The sequence below is a fragment of the Salvelinus fontinalis genome, chromosome 12, assembly GCF_029448725.1.
Source record: "Salvelinus fontinalis isolate EN_2023a chromosome 12, ASM2944872v1, whole genome shotgun sequence".
NCBI lineage: Eukaryota > Metazoa > Chordata > Actinopteri > Salmoniformes > Salmonidae > Salvelinus > Salvelinus fontinalis.
In genome coordinates this window covers 16,583,135-16,602,575 of record NC_074676.1, presented here as the reverse complement: position 1 = coordinate 16,602,575, position 19,441 = coordinate 16,583,135, and the positions used below count along the sequence as shown (strand labels likewise).

The 19,441-nt window shown below is 40.9% G+C and overlaps 1 long non-coding RNA gene across 1 annotated transcript; it reads right to left on the bottom strand.

The window, feature by feature from the left end:
* Positions 1 to 785: 785 nt before the first annotated feature.
* Positions 786 to 5,065, bottom strand: LOC129866887 (uncharacterized). The gene is made up of 3 exons (XR_008761544.1): positions 2,932 to 5,065; positions 2,686 to 2,734; positions 786 to 1,024 (listed from the first exon to the last, which is right to left on the bottom strand). It is a non-coding gene; the product is annotated as an uncharacterized LOC129866887 (long non-coding RNA).
* Between the last annotated feature and the right edge of the window lie 14,376 nt (positions 5,066 to 19,441).

Sequence of the window (19,441 nt, the reverse complement as noted above, 5' to 3'; positions counted from 1 at the left end):
TCATTGTAAAGTAAGTGGATCCAGGGCTTTTTCTATTAAGCTTACCAGTGAGAATTTTTTTAGAACCCTTCTAGACTGCTTCTTTTAGAAAAGCTACTCTTATTAGCAAGAAAATACATCCTATATTCTATTACAGTTTTTTCAATCACTTTCATGCAATTTTCACAAGAATGTGGTGCATTTTCACAACTTAGCACAGCAGTCTAAACAGATACTCAAAATGGCTAATGTTTAAAAACTAAGCACATTCAGTTGACTGAGTTAACTAAATTTACACGTTCACTTGTTCACTGCACCGAATCACTCTTAATTTGGATACATATTCGATATAAGTATCTGCTTTTCAAAATGCGATATTCAGTTTAATTTAGATTTTCTTTTAATTTGTTAGTACAATTAACTTTATCTAACCACTCAAAACTGACAACTACTGAACCAAAGTTATGTAGTGCCTAGTTAACATATGTAGTTTGACAACTGCTGAACACTACATTTTTACCTCAAATGTATCAGTTTATCAATGTTGGAAGGTAAAACTAAATCATATGTCTGTAAATAGTACATCATTCTCCATCTGCCAGTGTGCTTCAATAGGACAAAGTGGAAAGTCACCCTGCACTACCATTTGGAATTAGTGTACAATGCACTGCTGAAATACCTGATTTGTATATAACCATATAATCCATATATTTAATTGATACACTAAGCAGATTAATTCCAAGCAGAGAGACAGGCAATACTGTATCAGTTGACAAGTCTTGTAGAAAAAGTGATCTTGTACAAGATTTCATTGGTCAAAACTGGAATTTCACAAGTTAAGGACCAGACATTGAAATGGGTTTAGAATTTTTATTGAGGATATGGAATGGACGTGAGAATGAGGATTCAAGAGGAGAATGAGAATGGACCAGATGAAGCAGAGGGCTGCGGATGAAGGATCCAGGGGGTGGAATCTAGAGTTTTGCTTGGAGTCACAGGTAGACATGGCCAGGCTGTGGTAATGCTGCCGTGGTGATGGCAATCCCTAAAAAGAAAACTTCAAGTTAGTCTGACTCTGGAGAGGAATTGAGCTGTTCTAGACTGCAGGTGCTGAATGGTTGGCGATATAGTTGAGGTAGTACAGGCATATGGATGAGATGGAGTTACCCAACCTTAAACCCCAGGAGCGCAAGCAGAAGCGACTGTGGCAAGGAAAAAAACTCCCTTGAAGGAAGAAAACCTTAAGAGGAAGCAGGCTTAGCTGGGGAGCCAATCCCCTTTTGCCTGGTTAGGTAGGATTCGGTGTGCGAGGTAGATGGTGTCTGTAAACTGAGGCAGGGACTGGAGAACTGCTTGAGTTAATGCAGGTTCTAAGAGAGTGGGCTGTTGTCAGAGTGGATGTAGGAATGATAGGCTTGAGGGGACCAGCATCCAAGGAGTGTTTGGGATGCCGTGTCGAGATGCCATGGACGCAGCTCCGATGTGGAAGGAGTGTCTGGAGAATTGGTCAGCAGGATAGCTTGTCTCAGATGGGAATGGAACCATTGGCGTGGTGATGGAGCCAGATTCGGTGATGAATAGTGGATCAGATGGAGAGGCATGTTGAGCTTGTCTGGGTTGTAGACAGTAGGTGAGTGGTTCGTAAGGGCTGAGGATAGATGGTAGACTGGTAGACTGGTTTACTTCTGCCCAACTGATCGGTTTACCTTGTTTGATGTTGAAGGAAACTTTTTCGAGGATGGCGTTGTCTGATATGCTGAGATGAGAAGTGATTTAGGTAAATGATAGAGGATGTAAACTCAAAATGTTGCAGGAAGCACTTCAAAAATAACAATTTTGAAATGTTTATCTTGTATTTTTTGTTAATACAATAAATGGTAGTTAAAATTAGTAAATGGTGAGCCTATCATTGGGCTCCTGAGTGGCGCAGCGTTCTAAGGCACTGCATTTTGGCCCTGGTTCGATTCCAGGCTGTATCACAACTGGCCGTGATTGAAAGTCCCATAGGGCGGCGGACAATTGGCCCAGTGTCGTTAGGGTTTGGCCGGGGTAGGCCATCATTGTAAATAAGAATTTGTTGTTTGTTCTTCTGACTTGCCAAGTTAAATAAATAAACCTAAAAATCATTATCTGATGTGTTGGTGATTATACAAAATGTGCTCATGGTATTTCTCTGAAAACTTAGATTTAGCATGAATGACACGGGTGAAAGTGTGAATCCCCAATTAATGCACAATTAAAGGTTCTGAACATAGATTTTTAAGGTCTTGCCTATGGAAAAACTTAGCACTAAAATTAACGGGTGAAAGTGTGAGTCCCCAATTAATGCACAATTAAAGGTTCTGAACATAGATTTTTAAGGTCTTGCCTATGGAAAGACTTAGCACTAAAATGAAATTAAAACATTGTGTGGAAGCCGATGCTAGACCATTTGCCGAGAGATATCGTTGACCTGTTAGAACTGCAGAAATGCTGTAGCCTGGTGCTCAAATGGGCAACCTTAAAGTGGAACTGACAGCGTTTTAACTACTTTGCGGACATGAAATAAACAGACAATCATAATATCAGTCAAAGATATCAAATTCCCAGTTCGTGCTACAAAACCAACTTTATGATGTACATTGTTGGCTGAATAAATGGATGCAGTTCAATGCATGATTAATATAATTCACCAATACATTTCTTGGTAGTTCAATAAACACTTACATCAGGTTGTAAATCCCAGCTGGCCTGGTACAGTGTTGGCTGCCTCCACCTATTCGGGATGCATTGTTTCAGTTTCAATGACTCAATATTTTGGACAAAAACTGACGAATGTCGCTAAGGCTGGAAATGTCAATGTAATCAAACTAGCAAGGGCAATGATCACAAGTCAGTCATAACGTGGCTAATAGGATAGCATATCTATTTAGGTATCTATTTATGTAGCAAGCTAAAAACACGGAGCCTAACCTGAGCTAGCTGCTAGGAGGATGTCTTGTCATTGGATGAGTGGGTTTCCCCCCTCATATAATTTGCCGGTGGCTGCAGCTAGAGATGCAGGCGTCACTTGGTTAGTTAGCAAGAATTGTGAATCGTTTTGCTAGCTAGCTATGCTGAACTTGAACAACTGTTGTCCAGTTAGCATATCTCTTGCGTTCATAAATTCAGTCTGACTAACTCCTCCGATTTCAGAGCACTTGTCTGAGTGTACCAGAGCGCAGAATAACTGATGAATTTACCAACTTTCAACACCCTCTGAATATGACTGGTGTCAGTAAATGTCGGCAAAAAAAGTAATTCAATTGTTGCCAGCAGTACAGTTAGTCACCAACGGTCTAGATAACATGAAAACAGCCTAACCAGCTCTGCTAGGGCAAGTAAAATGGTCAGTGTTAAAATATATATACACTGGGAGTGTATATGAACAGATTTGAATAAGATTTCATGTCCACTTTAACTCAGTGTAAAGGGAGTAAGGGGATACCATACTGTTTGTGCCGATACGTAAACCTGTTGCATAGTGAGATGTTGGGTGTGTTTCTGAGCAGAAGGTTGGGCAACTATGTGGAAATCTTTTTTTTAAATGTTTTATTTTCATTTTTATGTTTTTGTTATTATTATTGTACTTTTTTTCTATTACACTATTTTGTTTCTGATTGTTATCATTGTTTCTCTATTTGTTGATGTTGTTTTTGTTTAATATCTATCAATATAACAAAGAAAAAAACATTAAGAACCTTTACATTGAGAATGTCAAGGAAATAGATACTGTCTGTCACTGAGTTGTGTTTTTCAATTATCCTTATGTTTAAAGAACTGTGATATTTGTTTAAAACAATTTAAGATACAGTATATAGGCCCTACCACAAATATGGATATTTTTACTCCTGTTGTAACTAATGTAATTAACTGCCTTTGTGATAAGAAATTAAATAATTAAAACTAGTTTACAGTGAGAATGGAATAGCTATTTTATTAATGACGATGTATTGTATTCAAAAGAATGTGACATTTGTACAAATAAAAACACTACACAGTAGGTGTATCACCCTATCTCCCTACACTCAAACTCAACTCATACCAACCATTGAGACTTCACCTCATCCGATACATGTGTTCATGTAATTATTGCACAATACGCACCAATATATCACAATTTATTGCACATCTAAAAATCACTACCCAAATGCAACATCCCCAGATGTCCTGGTTTGTCCTCATCATTTAGCTCTAATTAGAGGGCTCTGACCCTAGCGTCAATTTCCAGCCGCCTCACACACCGAATGTTTGGTAAAGCACCATTCCTCTGACCCAGACCCTCCATAGTCCTCTCTTCAGAGAGATCACACAGGGGTCATGAAGTCATTTCCCATGCTCTTCTGTTACACCAGAGTGACCACAGGAGAGATCACACACGCATGCATGCACAGGAGGGAGAGATCATGTCCATATAGTCTCCTGGGAGACTAGAATGACCATAGGGACAAGAACACATCAGAGCCCAGCCCGCAGCATCAGCCTAAACATGCCCGTGGGTCAAAGGTTTGACCAAGTGCAAAGTCACACTCAGGGCTCCACAGGTAGAGCCGCATGAATGGCTTACCAGAGGTTTCAGGATTCAGATTTTCATCTAAATCCCACTAAGCTCAGCATGGATCTGTAAAAACAATATGTCCCATTGAGTAGAGAAAGAGTAGGTGAGACGATGATGGCCTTTATTGCTAGAGGATCTTGCTTTAGAGCCTCTGAATCGTGCTGAGAGCTTATAATGAGGTTTCCTGAATAAAAATGGTATCCTCTAACAGAAGAGCTCTGTTGTGCATGGTGTTTTACCTTCTTATGAAAAACAGCAGCATCCACTCTTTCTTTCATTTTGCCTACTACTACTGTATGGATCAATATGATCTGCCACTATGCATTTACAGTTCCCTCTGCAGTGATATTATGTTGCCCCGTATGAGAGAGTAGCTCATGTTGTGAATGTGGATGATTCCCACATCAGTAGTAGTGAGGTATCCTTCTCCTCTCTCTCACAAGGGCAGGCATAGAGGTGTTTTCTTTTGTCATCAATAACTGTTGAAGTAAAGGAGGTAATGGTGCCACAAGTCCTCCAATTAAAAGAGATGCTGTCCTGCTGGGAAGGAAGGGAGTGCCTCCCTTCCTTCCCAGCATCTTACAGATGTAAGATCTTACTTTGATCACTCTTTTGTTGCTGATCATTTTCCACAGCAGGAAGTGCACACTTGTAGTGTTTTCAAGGTTTAAAAAGGCTTCTAAAGTTTGTAATTTTCACTTTAAAATGTCACACTTGATTTTCCCGAACAAAGAATGTATCAACCCCTACAAATAATGTCCATTCATTATAATCCACATAATAATTCACATTTCCTTTTGCTGCAGGATTATTTTCCTGCTGTATAAAACTGGCTCAAGTTAAGATCCTACATCTACATCTGTACGCCCCCCCCCCCCCCCCCCCCCCCCCCACCTCTCCTCAACCACGGCGCCTCCCGCCATCCCAAACTCAGCACATGTGTATCAATCAACCACTTAAAGGGCGGATAAGGGACCCCATTAAAACTAATTCAGAGGCCCATTTTATGGTCCTAGACCTTTCCCAAGGGGTCAGAGAAGTTAGTGCTGAGAGGGACATGATCCTGGGGGCAAAGAGTTGAAGAGAGAACGGGGAACAAAGTTGAGGAGGGAAGGGGGAACATAGTTGATTAGAGAGAAGCAAGGGGAAGGTGATGGAGAGCCAAGAATACTACCATTTTGACAGAGACACTGACATTGGTAATGGATCAGACTGAAAGAGGTGAGGTGGTGGGGAAAATGAGAGAGAGAGAGAGAGACACACACAGAGAGAGAGAGAGCGAGAGAGGGAGACAGAAAGAGAGAGGGAGGGAGAGAGAGAGAGAGAGAGAGAGAGAGAGAGAGAGAGAGAGAGAGAGAGAGAGAGAGAGAGAGAGAGAGAGAGAGAGAGAGGAGAGAGGGAGACAGAAAGAGAGAGGGAGGGAGAGAGAGAGAGAGAGAGAGAGAGAGAGAGAGAGAGAGAGAGAGAGAGAGAGAGAGAGAGAGAGAGAGAGAGAGAGAGAGAGAGAGAGATGAAGGAGGGAGCAGGGAGGGACAGAGAGCCTCCTCCTTTTCAGAGCTGATGCCTGACGGCCTGCCTTCTAGGGTCAATCAGGACTGTTGATTGACAGGTGTGCGGATTGAGAGGGTGGGAAAGTGTGCTGTGGACGAGAGTTAAGAAAGGAGTAGAGACAAAGCACACACTCACAAAGGGCCACAGACAGACGCTCATTAATGATAAATAACTGTATCATCTCTATTAAAATGTTGGTACAAAGCTATTGTCTGTTTGTAGTCTGCTGTACTTGAAAACATAACTGTGAGTAGCCTTAAAATACACACATTAGACCACTTAGAAGTAAGCCCATAAAACTTTATGAGCATTTATCAACATTTTAGAAATATTTTCTTTGACCAGATACAATGCTATTTCACAGTAAACAAATTAACAACTGACTTTCAGCACGCGTACAGGGAAGGGCACGGAACAATGCTGAATGATGAAGAGACACACACACACACAAACACAGACACACGCATACGCACAAACACTATAACACATACTCTACACACACACACACACACACACACACACACACACACACAGACACACACAGACACACACACACATTGTAATGTTGTGGTATTGTGGTATTGTGAAATTTATATTTTAAGTTTGTAATAAGACAGTAATAATTTGGCCTCCCGAGTGGCACAAAAGTCTGAGGCATCGCTACTGCCCCGGGTTCGATCCCAGGCTATGTCACAGCCGGCTGTGACCAGGGGACCAATGAGGCGGTGCACAATTGGCCTCGCGTCGTTCGGGTTAGGGGAGGGTTTGGCCGGCCGGGATTTCCTTGTCTCATCCTGTGCTAGCGAAGACTTGTGGCGGCCGGGCGCCTGTTGGAGTTCCCTCCAACACATTGGTGCGGCTGGCTTCCGGGTTAAACGAGTAGTGTGTCAAGAAGCAGTGTAGCTTGGCAGGGTCGTGTTTCGGAGGACGCATGGCTCTCGACCTTTGCCTCTCCCGAGTACATAGGGAGTTGCAGCGATGAGACAAAACTATAACTACCAATTGGATACCACGAAAAATGGGGAGGAAAAGGGGTATAAAATGAGAGTAATAATGTAATGTCTTGTATGATGTATTGTTTTATTAAGCTGTTGTTGTGTTTTGTTATGATGTACAAACAGTTGGTACAAAGCTATGTACATTGTTTGGACCCCAGGAAGAGTAGCTCCTGGGGATCCTAATAAATACGAAAATGTTTATTGCGTGATTATTTTATATATTGGGGATATAAAAGCATTCATTTAGATTTTGGATCAGGGAGCTAAAGCCAATCTAGACAATGAACTCCACCCACCACAGTTGGTGACGATCTCTCAATTGGATGGTAAACAAACAATATGGCAGTTATAGTTCCCTTTTTATCCATCAGACTCTTGATCCGATTTTATATATTGGTTTATTTAAATGTCAACTCCAGAGAGTTAACTTTATGATCGCCAAAGAGTTGTCTGTCTCAGACCCTCAATGTGTAGGGAGGCATTCAGGGCCTTAGGTTCAGTCTCTCATAAAGAGACTTGTAAAAACATCCAGTGAAACCATCCAGAAGTCCATTAAAGTGTTCATAAACTCTACTTACTTCTCCTCATATTATACCCAGCCTCTCTATAGTTTTCTCAAAACACAGCCTGTCACAGCCCACTGACCACTGGCCGCCCAAGGCCACTAACTGGCCACAGAGGCTGGTTAAGTGTCCCTATCGGACTACAGTGGAGTGGAACAGCAGATTAGCCATGATCTTATCTATCCTATCCACTGGTAGCCGGCCCCTTTATACGCTCCATTACACCTCCGTTTAAAAGGAACAGGTTCGTCCATTCAGGTCCTGGCGTATGAATCCCAGATGCAGCGCAGAAGAACAGGCCCTTTCAGCCACAGAAAATAGGCCTTTTTGGCACCTTCTAATTGTAGTTGCTAAGGACCCCAGAGTTCAATGGCGAGGCCCCGTTGTGAGGGGAAAATGCCCCGTGGTCGCATGACAACGGCTGCCAGGGGAGGCAGAATGTGTGGGGAGGGATGGGCGAAGACGAAACGTCTCTCTTAAGACAGGAGGGATCTGGTGATTGACAGGTGGCTACATGCTCTAGTGCCGACCGCACGGGAGGTCTGTCCTTCCTGGGTCCTGTGTGCGTGGGGTTGTGTGCATTTGTGCATGGGTGCCTGCATGCATTTGTGAAGTGCATGTGCTAGCATTAGGTAGCATTGATGGAACTCTGAAAGCACTGTTTGTAAGTCCATAAGATGGGGTCTCTCAAGTTTCATTTTCTAGCATATTTAGCAAACAGCCCTGTTCACTATGGTCTGAAGAGGGCAGTACTGTCCATCTACTCAGTAAGTCAAGGGCTACTACATGTCTGCTGTCTGCGTGCCTGCCTGGGCCCCACCAGGACATCCATCACAGCTCTTTGTCCCCCCAAGTCAACACTAGTTTCCCAGGGGCCTCAGATGGATGTGTAAAAGGCTGTCTCCTTCAATACCTACCTGAACAGATGTTTTCTATTCTTAGTCTGTAGAAAATATAGGTTCTGTTGCAATTTGTAAACAGACTGTAAATGATTTCTGATATGTGTTGTGTTAACTATGAATGTCTTTCAACATGGTGTGCAAAGTGCTTCACTCAGCAAAGTGAAGCACAGTGACTTCAGAAGGTATTCATTCGTATTGACTTATTCCACATTTTGTTGTGTTAAAGCCTGATTTCAAAATGGATTCAATGTCATTTAAATAATCTCACCTATCTACTAACAATACCCCATAATAACAAAGTGAAAACATGTTTTTAGAAAAATACAGAAACATCTATTTTACATAAATATTCACACCACTGAGTCAAAACTTTGTAGAAGCACCTTTGGCGGCGATTACAGCTGAGTCTTTTTGGGTAAGTCTCTAAGAGCTTTGCACACCTGGATTGTATAATATTTGCCCATTACTCTTCTTAAAATTCTTCAAGCTCTGTCAAGTTTTTAAAATTTGATTGAACCTTTATTTAACTAGGCAGTTCATTGTTGATCATTGCTAGACAGCTATTTTCAAGTCTTGCCATAGATTTTCAAGAAAATTTAAGTCAAAACAGTAACTCAGGAACATTCAATGATGCCTTGGTAAGCTACTCCAGTGTAGATTTGGCCTTGCGTTTTAGGTTATTGTCCTGCAGAAAGGTGAATTTTTCTCCCAGTGTCTGTTGGACAGCAGACTGAACCAGATTTTCCTCTAGGATTTTGCCTGTGCTTATATCTGTATTCCGTATCTTTTTATCCCAAAAACCTTCTAGTCCTTGCCCATGACAAGCACACCCATAACATGATGCAGACACCACCATGCTTGAAAATATGAAGAGTGATACTCAGTGATGTTTTGTGTTGGATTTTTTGCCCCAAACATTATATTTAGGACAAAAAGTGAATTTCTTTGCCACATTTTTAGCAGTATTACTTAAAGCTGAAATATTTCACTTTTTGGGTGACATTCTCATTGAAAGAAAAACTAAGAAGCGGTAGATCTGTTCTATGGGGTCTATTTCTTTGTCAATAATAGTGATTAATCATGTTAATCACTATTATTGACCACGGAATGAGTCCATGCAATTTATTATACGATTTGTTACGCATTTTTACTCCTGAACTTATTTAGGCTTGCCATAACACAGGGTTTGAATAATTATTGACTCAAGACATTTCAGCTTTTCATTTCTTATTAGTTTGTGAAAATATCTACAACTATAACTCCACTCTGACTTTATGGGTTATTGTTTGTAGACAGTGACACAAAATCGCAATTTAATCCATTTTAAATTCAGGCTGTAACACAAGAAAATGTGAAAAAGTAAAGGGGTGTGAATACTTTCTGAAGGCACTGTTTTAATGGTGGGGATATAGTGTGGATTCTGATTTTATGTGTTTTATATCCTTATAATACAGTATATAATGTGTTTATGCAATGATTCTATGTGTGTTTGTGTACATTAGTACCTCTTTGTGTCTGTCTGTGTACCCACTTTACACACCCCTGTCTGGGAACCAGCACCCTGCCAGTCCCCAGACAATCCCTCAGCAGTCCACCTGTTCATTCAGGCCCAGGGGGTTAAGGGAAACAGACAGAGCGGTGGGGTGGGGTGAGGATCTAAAGGGGGTGCAGGATACACAGCTTCCCCTGTACTCTCAACCAGACGTCTGGGACAGTCTGGACCCTTCTCTCCCAGACAGCCCCCCCAAATGCGTTCCATAAGCCCCCTTCCCCCTTGACCCTCCTGTCACAGTGGCCCTCCAGACAGGCTGGGGTTAAAGTTTAGCCTAGCTGTCACACATCAGACACGGCTGATGGACCATGCCTGATGGACCACTGATGTGAATGGAGAATAATGGTAATCAAATTGAGAGTCAGCCTGTTGGAATGTTGCTGGTGCATTCCTATAGACATGGATCCAAAAACCTTTTGGGTCCTTTTAGAAGGGTCTGTGACGAGCATAGTGGATGACTCTAGATATTCTAAATGTGTAGACCGTGAAGACAAATTAGAACTGTGTTAATGTTTCAAGGGCCCCTTGCCTTCCTACCCGCAGTGAGATTATATTTTGAATCAAAGTCTACGATTTATAGAGAAAGTTGGGGTTTATGGATTTGACTGATCTATTTATTTGATAACTATAAAGCGTATGAACAATCCATATCATATGGCCAATGGCTTTAAAAAAAAGATACATTCACTTATGTTTAAACATATGAAAGGACATATTGCTTTAATTGCTAAGTTGTTAATGTTGTTGTTGTTAAAGGGACCTCAGACCTGTACAATATGATAGACAATTTGCTATTCAATATCATTAGTGGTTTTACTATTAAACATACACAGTTTCAGCCACTGTTCTTAGTAATATTGTTTTGTTTCTGTACCCACAGCTCACAGCTCAAACTTTACCTTTTGACTGTGTTGACTCAAACTGGTTTCAACCAATCCCCACGCTCGTCCCTGCCTCTTTGTTATGACTGATCTATAACAGAGGGGATGGGCTTCATCCTCTCTGCACTGAGCAGCTAGTCCATCCATGTAGCCTGTAGCTCAGATGGCTGTCTCTCCCCCTGACTGTAAGCATGTGATTGCATATAAGTGTGACTGTCAAGACATGGCCCTTTCTTTCTCTCTCCTCTCCATCTCTCTCTCTCTCTCTCTCCTTTTTCTCTGGAAGAATAAGAAAATAAGAGAAACCCTTCCATTAAGAGCTAAGATAACATTGGGAGATACACCACTGATCCAAACACATTTCAAGCCAGGTGCAAACACAGACAACATATTCACTGACTATTGAATGATTCCTAGTTCTAATGAATCCTGGGCTCTGATCAGGGGTTCAACGCTACAGAACGTTCAGATAGAAATGTATTGTGTAGAACAAACCTGATTGTATGCCATGTAGAATAGGAGGGATCATGTTAGCACATTTCTATGCAATGTTTGGAACGTTTCACTTTTCTGAATACACCCCTAATGAGTTACTCAAACTGGTTGGACTGTTTTCTTCAGTAGGGAATGAAATTGCACCTTTCTCATTCAACATCATCAGCACATAGCCGACAAGCAGTAACAGGCTATTGGTTTGTCTCTTGCTGTGAGAAGGAAAGAGGCTGTGTGTAGTCTCCATTCCTCTCCTCCACTACAGGACATCAACATTAACATTCTGCCCCTCGATCGTATACCCCGAATAAAAGAGACCAAAATGCTGTACTACTATGAGAGAGATATAGAAAACAAAACCAGCCCTTTTTCTTTTCACCTCCAGTCAACATGCTTGTAAGATTAAGTTATTAAAGATCTCTTCCACACACACAATCACACGCTCTCACACACACACGCACACACGCACACACGCTCACGCGCGCACGCACGCACGCACGCACGCACGCACGCACGCACGCACACACACACACACACACACACACACACACACACACACACACACACACACACACACGTAAAGATGCCACGTCCTCCACCTCCAAAAGCCTATTCACAATGGTGCCCGCCAAAGAGTTCTTACCAAATGGTGCCCGCCCAGCACCAGTGCTTTAAACACTCCCTCCATACTGCTGCAGTGGAGGCGTGTCACGTTCAGGATTAAACCATTGGACTAAATGTAGGAGTCCATCTAAAAGCACACACCATTTGAAACATTATGTATTTTGCTGTCCTCACTTCTTTACACACACCTGTATTCTGACTCTGAATGGCATAAAACAGTTTTCTTTTACATTCATATATATGACGTCAGAGCCCGTAGCATCATTAGAAGAAAGTCTCTGATGATGCTGTGTTGTTGTTTCATTTCTGGAGGTGTATGATATTGTGTTGATTCATTTATTATGTTGGTATACACAGTGGCTTCATAAGGTATTCATACCCCTTGACTTATTCCACATTTGTTGTGTTACAGCTTGAATTCAAAATGGATAAAATATATATATATTCACCTATCAGCATGAAATAGCCCGTAATGACAAAGTGAAAACATGTTTTTGAAATATTTGCAAATTTATTGAAAATGAAATACAGAAATATCTAATTTACATACGTATTCACACCCCTGAGTCAATACTTTGTAGAAGCACCTTTGGCGGATATTACAGCTTTGAGTCGTCCTGGGTATGTCTTTATCAGCTTTGTACATCTGGATTTGTGGATTTTCTCCTATTCTTCCTTGCAGATTATCTCAAGATCTGTTCAGTTAGATGGATAGCGGCGGTGAACAGCAATATTCAAGTCTTTCCACAGGTTTTCAATGGGATTCAAGTCTGGGCTTTGGCTGGGCCACTCGAGGACTTTCAAATTCTTGTTCTGAAGCCATTCCAGCGTTACTTTGGCTGTATGCTTGGGGTCATTGTCCTGTTGGAACGTAAAATCTTCACCCAGTATAAGGTCGTTTGCACTCTGAAGCAGGTTCTCATCAAGGATTTGCCTGTATTTGGCTCCATTCATTGTTCCCTCTATCCTTACTAGTCTCCCAGCCCCTGCCGCCAAAAAGCATCCCCATAGAATGATGCTGCCACCACCATGCTTCACGGTAGGGATGGTGTTAGATGGGTGATGATCTGTGCCTGGTTTTCTCCAGACAGAGTGCTTTACATTCAGGCCAAAGAGTTAAAAATTTTGTTTCATCAGACCACAGAATCTTATGCCTTATGCTCTCAGAGTCTTTCAAGAGCCTTTTTGCAAACTCCAAGCGTACTGTCATGTGCCTTTTTCTCATAAGTGGCTTCTGTCTGACCACTCTCCCATAAAGCCCAGATTGGTGAAGTGCTATAGAGATTGTTGTCCTTCTGGCAAGTTCTACCATTTCAGCAAAGAAACTCTGTAGCTCTCTCAGAGTGGTCAATGGGTTCTTGGTGACCTCCCTGACCAAGGTCCTTCTTGCCCAGGTGTTTGGTTGGTGTTTGGCCAAGCTCTAGTGTAACGACTCTCCTCTTCGTCTGATGATGAGGAATAGGAATCATCAGACCAGCACGCAGCGTGGTAAGTGTTCATAGTAAATTTAATTAAATAAACTGAACACTGAATGACAAAAAACAACAAAGAGAGTGAACGACACGAAACAGTCCTGTAAGGTGAAAAAACACAAAACAGGAAACAACTACCCACAAACACAGGTGGGAACAGGCTACCTAAGTATGGTTCTCAATCAGAGACAACGATTGACAGCTGCCTCTGATTGGGAACCATACCAGGGCAAACACATAGAAAAGGACAACATAGAACAAAACATAGAATACCCACCCCAACTCACGCCCTGACCAAACCAAAATAGAGACATAAAAAAGGATCTCTAAGGTCAGGGCGTGACATCTAGGCAGAGTCTGGATAGTTCATACTTTTCCATTTCCCAATGATGGAGACCACTGTACTCTTAGAAACGTTCCACACTCTAGAAATTGTTTTATACCCTTCGCCAGATACAGTGCATTCGGAAAGTATTCAGACCCCTTCACGTTTTCAACATTTTGTTAGGTTACAGCTTTATTCTAAAATTGATAATATATATATATATATATATTGTCATCAATCTACACACAACACCCCATAATGACAAACCATTATGAAATGTTTGCTACTGAAATATCACATTTATATAAGTATTCAGACCCTTTACACAGTACTTTGTTGAACCACCTTTGGCAGCGATTACAACCTTGAGTCTTCTTGGGTATGACTCTACAAGCTTGGCACACCTGTTTTTGGGCAGTTTCTCCCATTCTTCTCTGCAGATCCTCTCAAGCTCTGTCAGGTTGGATGGGGAGTGTCACTGTAAAGCTATTTTCAGATCTCTCCAGAGATGTTCGATCAGGTTCAAGTCCAGGTTCTGGCTGGGCCACCCAAGGACATTGATAGAGCAGGTTTTCATCAAGGATCTCTCTGCTTCGTTCATCTTTCCCTCAAGCCTGACTAGTCTCCCAGTCCCTGCTGCTGAAAAACATCCCTACAGCATGATGCTGCCACCACCATGCTTCACCATAGGGATGGTACTGGCCAGGTAATGAGTGGTACCTGGTTTCTTCCAGACATGACACTTGGCATTCATGCCAAAGAGTTCAATATTGGTTTCATCAGACCAGAGAATCTTGTTTCTCATTGTCTGACAGTCTTTTAGGTGCCTATTGGAAAACTCCAAGCGGGCTGTCATGGTCCTTTTACTGAGGAGTGGCTTCCATCTGGCCACTCTATCATAAAGGCCTGAATAGTGGAGTGCTGCAGAGATGGTTGTCCTTCTGGAAGGTTCTGCCATCTTCCCAAAGGAACTCTGGAGCTCTGTCAAAGTGACCATAGGGTTCTTGGTCACTTCCCTGATCAAGGCCCTTCTCTCCCGATTGCTCAGTTTGGCCAGGTCTAGGAAGAGTCTTGGTGGTTCCAAACTACTTCCATTTAAGAATGATAGAGGCCACTGTGTTCTTGGGGACCTTCAATGCTGCAGAGATGTTTCGGTTCCCCAGATCTGTGCCTCGACACAATCCTTCGACCTCATCGCTTGATTGTTTGCACTGTCAACTGTGGGATCTTATGTAGACAGGTGTGTGTCTAATCAATTGAATTTACCACAAGTGGACTCCAATCAAGTTGTAGAAACATCTCAATGGTGGTCACTGGAAACAGGATGCACCTGAGCTCAATTTCGAGTCTCATAGCAAAGGGTCTAAATACTTATGTAAATAAGGAATTTTAGTTTTTTATTTGTAATATATTAGCAACAATTACTAAAAGCCTGTTTTCGCTTTGTCATTATGGGTTATGTTGTGTAGATTTATGATTTTTTTTAAATTCATCCATTTTAGAATAAGGCTGTAATGTAACAAAATGTGGAAAAACTGAAGGAGTCTGAATGCTTTCCAAATGCACTGTATATGCCTCATCACAATTTCAGCGAGCTACAGATAGTTCCTTAGACTTCATGGTATAGTTTTGCTCTGACATGTACTGTCAACTGTGGGACCTTATATAGATAGACGTGTATTTTCTAAATCATGTCTGAACAATTGGCCATAGCTGGATTCCAATCTAGTTGTCGTGACATCTCAAGGATGATCAAAGAAAATCGGATGCACCTGAGCTCAATTTGGAGTGTCATAGCAAAGGAGTGTAAATTAGATATTTCTGTTTTACATTTTTAATACATTTTCCAACATGTATAAAAACACATGTTCACTTTGTCATTATGGTGTTTAGTGTGCAGATGGGTGAGTGAAACAATTTATTGAATCAATTTTGAATTCAGGTGGTAACACAACAAAATGTGGAATAAGTCATGGGGTATGAATAGTTTCTGAAAGTAATGTATTATGATGTGTTGTATCAAGTGTTTTGATGTACATATGATGTGTTGCGTGGCTCTGACTCTGCAGATAGGATTCTGGTCTTATATATTCTACTAGATGCTGCTGTCAGAGAGGACTCTCTGAGGATCGTATAACAGCCTGCAGTTCTTAGATCACACTTTGGCCAGTTTGATGTTGCCTACGTTTTCCTCTGGTTGTAAAATGCAACTAGAAAGAAGTCTTTATTTCCATTTTCCCTCACAAGATCTGTAACATGTGTAAGTATAATATTTGATTCCTATTACTCCTGAATGTTTCAGATGCATTACACAGCCTATACCTTAACAGAAATATAATGACATGTAATATACGGTATAGTATGCATACATTATAGACGGGGGTGTCAGGGAGTGACAGTAAAAGGGAGATCAGTTAAAAAGCAAGCACTTCTCTCCATTATTATCTCTGTCAATTTCACACGATTGAATTAATAAAGACAATAAAATCCTTTTAGATTTCCCTATAATCCAGGGTTCGAGATTTTTTTAAATCCAGTTCGACATATTTAAGGCGTATTTGGGGCGGCAGGTAGCCTAGTGGTTAGAGCGTTGAACTAGTAACCGAAAGGTTGCAAGATCAAATCCCCAAGCTGAGAAGTTAGGAATTTGTCGTTCTGCTCCTGAACATTGCCTAGTTTAAAAAAGGTCAAATAGATGATTTAAGTCCCCCAAAAATTGCTTGGGAAACTAGTATTAAAATGTGATAATTATTAATTTTACAATATAAAATATAAATAATATCAAAATTCGTGATGAACACATGTTCTGGTATAGACAGTACTCGAAGCAATTTAACGAAAATGTTACCAGAATCTATTGTCTTCTTTCCCTCTCGTTCTCGTTTTATAGCATTTACATTTCACACATTATGTAGGTCAAGGCTATGTTACTAGCCAGAATGAATGAGTCAGAAAGAGAGCTATGTTACTAGCCAGAATGAATGAGTCAGAAAGAGAGCTATGTTACTAGCCAGAATGAATGAGTCAGAAAGAGAGCTATGTTACTAGCCAGAATGAATGAGTCAGAAAGAGAGCTATGTTACTAGCCAGAATGAATGAGTCAGAAAGAGAGCTATGTTACTAGCCAGAATTAAAAAGTCAGAAAAATAATCGCACATTTAACATAAATGATATGACCGTTAAATATTTGTAGCCCAATCCAAGTTGTAGTTCCTCAATTGTGTAAGAGACCAAGAAGCAGAACACTCACTTTCACTTGGTGATTAATCATTTTCAAGACTTTTCGTTGACATATTACAAGTTTGATGACAATTAGCCCTATAATTGCTTATGTGAGGATTCAATCAAGAAATTAAATGGAAACAAACTTTTATTTGGTTTGCCATTGTGTTGCACATCGTTTTGGGCAACCCTATTTTTGAACCTGTTTGGATCAACGTGTTTAACAGTACGAAATTCAATTGGAATAATATCATGTATTTTTGTATCAAATGTGAGAATGTAATATACATCACTTATATTCCAAATATGGCAAAACGTATGAGGACAAGGGGCTAATCATATTATAGGGCTACATTTCATACACCACTTTTACAGGTCTAAGGTAAGGTATGAAATAATATGATTGATTAAGACAATGATGTATACCATGTTGTAGGCCTATACATTATATTCACACCTCGTTTTGAGCCCCACTTATGCTCTGGGAAGAGAGCCAGACATCGCTTAAGGACGCCCCACCGGCAGGCCTACATCAGACTGCCCAGATATACCATTAACAATATTACTGACAGTTCAGTAATTATTCAGAGAGTAAGCTTGAGCCTACTACGTTAATATATCAGTGCCACGGGCACAGGACCATTTACACAATCTAATGCAATGAGATCCATGTTTGACACAGTTTTACCCATTGATTACGTGACTAACTTTGCCTGCACCTTTCATTTAATGCAAGTTATTAGATTATTTCATTGGTTGTTGTGTCACAATCTCTCATAAACGGATGAAAACGCATAGGCCATAAATAAAACAGTTTTGCAATTATTTAATAAATATAAATACATAAACTGGAACAATATAAAATGTGCATAAATATAGACGAAATAGGAAATTCCCTTTTTTGTGTCTGGTTCTCGATTGCAAACTATAGAGATTCATTGGAAACACGTGGCGCTGTCTTCTCAGCACTTCGAATCCATGGGCTAATTTAGTCAAACTGACACATGCAATGGTATTGCCAATAATCTCCTCTTTCTCCCGATAGGCCTAGGCTACAATCAAGGTTTTGCTGGTTTAGTAATATTGTGTGTCAATATTTCATTCAAACCTATTGCAAACAATGAGATGTACCTTAATTAAAGGTATGAGGAGCAAATTGTGAAGGAAGATTCAATGACGTCTCTTTTCTCAAACGATGTAATAAAATAGGCCAAGATACAAATTCTCTGCCATGAAAGGTAGACCATTTTAGCTATATTCTTGACATTCATCAGAGACTGTGGATTTTACAGACTGCAATGTTTCTTCTCCATGCCTGAAGGTGTCACTCTTTCCAGCCTTCTCTCAATTATTCCTGCATCTGATAGACAGCATTGCTGAGAACACTTCACTGAAGCTCTCTCTCTGATACACATATTATCCTCTCAGACCAGCTTTCTGCATCAGGTTTTCTGCAGCATGTTATCCTTATTCTAATTCACACCTATCTTTCAATAGCTGTTTCAGTTCAGCTGCACTTCAGTATTGAATGTGAGATGGGTGATTATGATCAGAGTGACACCAGTCTGATCCTGTTACCATTCTAATTCGGATTAGCTATAAACAGCTCAGTGGTTGGGGAACCAATTGATTATGTGGAGGCCCAACTTCTTTAGGAAGAGAAAGGGACCCCTGTTGTCTTATACCAGCTCCTCAGACTCCTCCAACTTACAAGGGGTACCCGGATTGGGGGGCGGGGCATGCCTTAAACAAACTGCTGTACCCCCGGTCTGAATAAATGGGGGGCGGTGGTGTCTAGAAGGGGGTTGTAGGATACATTAAATCAGCCTGATTAGAATTTTAGGCATGGCTCAGGTCTGACAGAGTGAGAGTGCAGCTCTTGAGTGATACTATTCACATCCCAGGAGAGAGGTCAATGGGTGAGAGAAGTTCACAGGACCCATCCCTATTCTCATGCTAACAGTTCATATACACAGCCTTAATGCTCACTGGCTAGAAAGACATAAACAATTCCTATTCCTATCTGCTCACTGTGAAACTTACTCCAGTGCCAACTGACTGCTTAATTGGAATGTCTAGCAACCTTTTAGTGAGTTTCCCTCTATCTTTCACTCCTCAAACTAGCCTACAACTGCAATAGCCTACTGGCTGACTCTTCTGGTAGTTTACTTTTTTTTGTTTACTACTTGCCATATAAAAAATATAAAATGATTTCCTTTTCACAAAATAACATGATTTTGCAAATGTGTTGCAGCATATTCTGACACTGCATTTATGTTGGTCTTAAAAAAGATGGAAAAAAGT